The following is a 6358-nucleotide window of genomic DNA, read 5'->3' on the forward strand; positions in this document are numbered from 1 at the left end:
CCTTTGACCACCTTTGCTGTCCCTGAACCTCTCCCAGCTTTGCCCCATCAAAGCACAGTCAGCAGTTCCTCTGTGGCACCCCTCTCTGATGTGGCATTTATATTGTGCACTGAGCAGTCAGTACTGCAAAATCTTAACCTGAATGTCACCGGGAAGATGAGAGCAAAAGTGTCCTGGTTTCAGTTAAAACAGAATTAATTTTCTTCCTAGTAGCTGGTGGAATGCTGTGTTTTGGCTTAGGATGAGAAGAGTGCTGATAACACCCCGATGTTTTAATTGTTGCAGAGCAGTGCTTATACCAAGCCAAGGACACCTCAGACTTTTGCTCTGTCCTGCCAACAGGCAGGCTGGGGGTGCAGTAAGAGCTGGGAGGGGACAGACCCAGGACAGGTGACCCAAACTAGCCAAAGGGGTATTCCATACCATCTGACGTCATGCTAAACAATATATAGGGGTGGCTAGCCGGGGGGAGGGGGCCGGACTGCTTGGGGTTAGGCTGGGCATCGGTCAGCGGATGGTGAGCAATTGCATTGTGCATCACTTGTTTGTACATATTATTATTACTTTCCTATTATCACCATTGTAACATTATTGTTATTATTGTTATTATTATTTTGTTATTATTATTTTCCTGTCTTATTAAACTGTCTTTATCTCAACTCACGGGCTTCACTTTCCATTTCTCTCCCCCGTCCCAGAGAGGGAGGGGGGAGGGTGAGCGAACGGCTGCGTGGTGTTTAGCTGCCAGCCGGGTTAAACCACGACAAAAAGGAAGGGAACAACCTTTCCAAGCATCCTCAAAGAGTATAACTCTTTATGGATGGTCATGTTCCAAAGACACGCTGTGCCCTGGTTAGCCTGAGCTGTAGCACAGACCTAGTCTTGGGTAGAGAAATATGTCAGTTTTACAGGTGTCAATTTTGCTATGACATAAACTCAGAAAGTTGTTCCTTTTTTTACTTCTTTGGTGTAATTAAGTCTCCTAGCTCCTGCCACAGATGTTGCACTGACAACCATGTTATTCAGGTGGACAGAATCATTGTTCACATCTAACTCGTTCTAGTTTGGTTGCCAGCAGCTAAAATCTTGTTTCATTTTTGTTTGAACTCTTGTGAACACACCTTTGTAATTTCTGTTTCACCCGTGTTAAGGTCTGCTCTGTCAGCCACATGAATTTGGTCGCACCGTGTCAGTAACTTAGGTTTTCGTGTCATGACAAAGAGAGTGACAAAATCTATCTTGCAAACCTGGTGAAGACTACAGACTCAACAACAAAAACAAACAAACAAAAATTATAATATAGTGACAGCATCAAGGGCTTAACTCTGGCATCCCAGCATGCTTTTTCTGCAGAAACTGTCTTGGGCTCAGCCTTTGGATCAATCTGCCCACTGCCTTTGCAGCAGGAGCAATAATAGGCCCAAATTTTTCTCTCTTCACACTGCACAATCATTTAATGAAGCCTTTATAGACCTGGGCGAATATTATAAGTGACTTTTCCATGGCTATTTATTTGATTTCCCCTGCCTCAGTGTTGTTCCCTTCCATTTCTGCAAGTAGGCTAATGTATTTGATGCCTTCTGGCAGGAATGCTCACAGCAGCTGGGAGCTCTGGCTGAACAGGAGCAGAATCCTGAATGCCTAATTACTTTCATCACAAGAAAGGGGACTCCTGGAGGTTTTCATAAATGGCTTTGGTCTATGTGACCCAGAGAATGGGTCATTAGGAGGCTAACACCTCAATCCTAAAGAGCTAACAACCTAATTCAAAATAAGACTTGACAAGTTACTGCAGCAAACCACGTGGGAGTAAGGATGCCAGGGCTCACTGTGATAAATGCCATGTATTTCCAGAAAAAAGTTTGTAAAGCCAGAAATCATTCTAAATTTTGTATGATTGATTTCAAATATAAATAAACAGAAGAATGTTCCTCTGGCTAGGAGAAAGTGGTAGTTTTCTTCAGTAACCCAGTCAATATGGATCCTGAAGACACTCAGGAAGAAACACAGGGGGTGGGGTCAGAGATTAACAGGGGGACAGACTTCAATTTAAAGAGAGCAGAAACAGGAGAGAAGAGATTTCTACTTTGCTGGCAGAACAAAGAGCAAATATAGTATTTGAGCATAGGCCCATGTGGAACAGTAGTGCAAAAAGGCAACAATTTTTTAAGCAAACAAAATGATTAAGCATCAGGAAATTCTGCATAATTTTCCTAGTCCTTCACTGAGTGTTTTTGTTTTTGTTTTGCTTTGTTTTTTTCCACAATGAAACTATGCTTTTCCCTCCATCATTTGTTACTGCTGAAGTTGCTGTGATGAGCTGTCCACTTCCCTTCAGCTTGGTACCAGTCACATCCTGGTCTGATGACCTCGGTTGCTCAGCACAGATCTGAATATCCAAGGCAGGACTTGGCTACACATGTTATCCAGTCCATGGCTATCTTTATGTCGAACCAATACACTGAAAAAAAATCAAGCTTCAGTCAAGCATGGATGTGATGAGTCCCACAGGTGGCTGCATTTTCTCTGTGCTTGTTCAAGGCTGACATAGGAGGGTCTTGGTTTTAGCTGAGGCCTCTGAATGCTGCCATAAAAGAGAGAAACAGTCTGATGAGAGTATCGTAAAGCCGTAAGTCCTAGCAGAGATACACTGAGGCTTCTGTGCTTGTGGTTAGTAAGTACAGAAAGCTGTCTCAGCTCTGAGCAAGACATACTTGCAAAGAAAACTGGATGAGGGCAGATTTAGATTCAGAGAGAATGCTGTCTTCAGGGCCTGGAAGTTGGCAGAAAAGAGAACTCATCAGCAGCCATTTATGCATTCTTCCACCATGTAAGGGATTGCCTTTATATTAATGTTCATGAAGAGGCTAGTCTACACAGAGGTATCTGGCAGGTGAAACATGACAATTAAATAACAGCTTACATCAAATTTAAAAGTGAAACATTTCCTTCCTTCCTTCCTTCCTTCCTTCCTTCCTTTCTTCCTTCCTTCCTTCCTTCCTTCCTTCCTTCCAACAACAGTGAATTAAAAAAAATAGTGTATTAGACAACTTAGTAGAAGGTTGGTATTTTGATGACAGAACAGAACTCAGGAAAGAGAAATCATCTGAACACACAATAGATTAAGTGCTGGTGAAGCTGCCGTAATGCAAGACTTTTTTTAAATTATTATTTGGGGGAGGAGGGCAGTCAGGGGGGCATCTCTTCTCACCTGTAATCACTTTTCCACAAGCATCTCTGCCTGTGCTGTATTACTAGATGCCATGCTATAAACACAGAATCCCAGAATCCCAGAACGACTGAGGTTGGCAGGACCCTCTGGAAGCCACCTGCCCCAACCCCTGCCCAAGCAGGGACACCCAGAACAGGTTGCTCAGGACCACATCCAGGTGGCTTTTGAAGGTCTCCAAGGAGGAGACTCCACCACCTCTCTCAGCAACCTGTTCCAGTGCTCTGACACCTGTGCCACACCAGCACAGAGCAGAGTGGGACAATCACCTCCCTCAACCGACTAGCAAAGCCATGATTGATGCACCCCAGGATACAGTTGGCCCTCCTGAGTGCCAGGACACACTGCTGGCTCATATTCAACTTGCTGTCAACCATAACCCCCAGATCCCTCTCTGGCTCTCCAGCGCCTCATCCACCATTCTGTATGTATAACCAGTGCCAGTAAGTATACTCCCAGTGCCAGAGACTACCAGTACAATACCAGCTTCCATTGTGACCTTTCAGAGTGATGGGGAGGTTGTAAACATGACAAAGAGTTTAAGAAAACAAACAAACATATTTTCTTACTAGATCCATTACTGTTATTTTCTCTCTCCCTTTTAAACATTTTCCAGTAGAAAGTTAAGTTATGACTAACACTTGTGGGATCTTATTTTTTTCAAATAAATCCTTTCTTTGGGTACATCATTAAAGGATGTGTTACTGTCAGGTCTGGTGAAACTGTAATTACAGTGAGTGTAATAAATAAAAGCATAATGGCTCCACCGCATAAATAATGGCTCATTATCCCAGTTTTATTGGCGTTTAGGTTGCTGAGCCAATAACTCCTCCTGCATACCCAAAGAAACTGTATACTTCTAATCTGAACAATTTATGCTAGGTTAAGTGAAAGAAGAAAACGAGGAGCTTTCACAGGAGAAAGGACATACAGTCACTTTGGTAGCCCCACTTCATAGGCTTGCACCACCACCTCCTAGCTGAAGAGATGGGGGAGCATCCCACCTTGCCATGATGCTTACCACGGGACTTAGCAGCACAGCAATCCATTCCCTTGACAGGGTACACCCAACTGCTAGGTTCATTCTGTGGGGGTAAAGCTTTGGGCCATGAGTGTTGGTGAGAGAGTAGCTCCAACCTCAGTGCTCTGCCATGACCACCCCCCTAGGCCTTGCACTCATAGCCTCTCTGGGACCCCTTTACATTTCCATCTGCTGATTCTTTCTCTTCAAGTCTCTTGAATGCTTGTTTCTGTTTCAGTACCCTTGAGTGAGATTATTAAGACATCAATGCTAGCGTGAACCCTGCCAGCCTCCTTGGAACACCTCATTTCCACCTACCTATTGAGGGTAGGATGTTAGCTGCTGATTTTGCACCTTTGTATGTGTTGACACACACCAAACCAGTAAGTAACAATAAAGCTAACAGCAAAGCCAACAGTCCGCATGAAGGCATGTCGAAGTGAGGTTTTCTCATGTCTCCCGTTCACCTGACCTGCACTCCAGGGTAGGTATGATTTAGCCCTGCAAGGCAGGCAGGACCTGTGTATTGCATTTTTGTCCCACTGCCCTCATGGCATGGCATCAGACTCTGAAAGGGTTAGCGGTCACTCTGCCTTCTGTCTCTTGAATAATAATAAATAAAGTAGAAAGTTCAGGATCACTGCAAAATCTTGGTAATGCAAGCCTAATTCTGGTATCCAGAGTTGGGCTGAATACTTCTTTCTCACTGTAAACATAGAAAGCCATGGAAAGCCATGGGACTGCTCACTCTAACAGCAGACAAAACTGTGTACCAAACAATTATTCACACAGAAATGCCTGCCTGACAGGGACATGTCCTTCAGATAATCACAAATACAAAACAATAAGTGGTTACAGATACATCTTCAGGCTAGGCATGTAATCAAATTACCATGGCATATCAAGTTATCACATATCACCTGGGTCCTGGTAACAGCCTGTGCCTGTGCTCCTTCCCCTTGGCACATGAAGTACTTTATGTTTGCCATGAGCCACAGGTGCCTGTGGATACTTTCTCTGGCCCCATGGAGCACAGGGACTTGGGGTCTGCGATGCCTCCACTGAGACCAAACCATCCCCTGGCAGGAGGAGATTTTAACTTCACCATAAGGGTGTAGCAGCTCCCTGAGGTGAGATGCTGGCCTGGGAGCCACCAGCTGGGCAGGAGGGCCAGAGACTTGAATCACAGAATCATTGAGGTTGGAAAAGATATGTTTCTGAATGTTTTATTCCTTGCTGGAACCCTTTTAACTGAGTCACCATCCACATGGACTAACCTGCAGCCTTGCAGATGTTGACTGTCCCCCACAATGACACAATATCCTTTGACAACTGGCACTTTGCTGGAGTTGGTGCCACTTCTATCAACATGATATCCTTTCTTGGTGACCCTGGCTAATCTGGGTCTGCCCAGGGTGCACTGAAATCAAGTCATCAACAGGGTGATCCAGACTGACCCAGAAGACTGGCAAATAATATGAAATTTTCAACCAGCATTAGGACCTTTTGATATTTTCTTCAGTTTAAATTGTGTTTGATAGTGCTATGAAAGTAACAGAAACATGCTGAAAAAAAGCTAGTCTTTGCCTTGCATATTGACAGCCTTGAATAAACTAGTATTTTTAAGGCAAACATCAGCTCAATACAGCCTGCCTTGTGCTAGGTTTAGTGCTCCAGACATTTTAATGTAAAGTTCTTCATGGTGCTTTTTGCATTATGCTCTTCATCTCAAGTGACTTTTCGGACATTTATAAGACCTGAATTCTCAGTGCAGACCTGCTCTCACTCTTCCCAGGGCAGTATTCCCATCTCCAGCCATCCTGGACTCCTACCCAATACTTTCTGGAGCTTGGCAGGTTGGCTTCATCCAGCATGCCCAGCTCTCCCGCCCTGAGCACTGCTGTTAGAGCTACAGATGTCACTTCCACCACGGGCTCCCTGAGTGTTGTACATAGCCATTGTGAGTGGCACAAAGCCCTTTCTGGCTCTCTTTCACTGCATAATCTGGGTCCTACCTGCTGTCTTGTCTTGCATTTTGGAGAAGATGCACAGGAACCATCACACTTCACCACGTTCCCTCTTTCTTTCCTTCCATTACATCCAGTTTC

The 6358-nt window shown here is 44.4% G+C and overlaps 1 long non-coding RNA gene across 1 annotated transcript; it reads right to left on the bottom strand.

The window, feature by feature from the left end:
* Positions 1-1702: 1702 nt before the first annotated feature.
* On the bottom strand, positions 1703-6358 carry LOC311434941. Its single transcript, XR_014691847.1, has 2 exons — positions 6266-6358; positions 1703-2584 (listed from the first exon to the last, which is right to left on the bottom strand). It is a non-coding gene; the product is annotated as an uncharacterized lncRNA (long non-coding RNA).

This window comes from Aythya ferina, assembly GCF_964211825.1.
Source record: "Aythya ferina genome assembly, chromosome: 3".
NCBI lineage: Eukaryota > Metazoa > Chordata > Aves > Anseriformes > Anatidae > Aythya > Aythya ferina.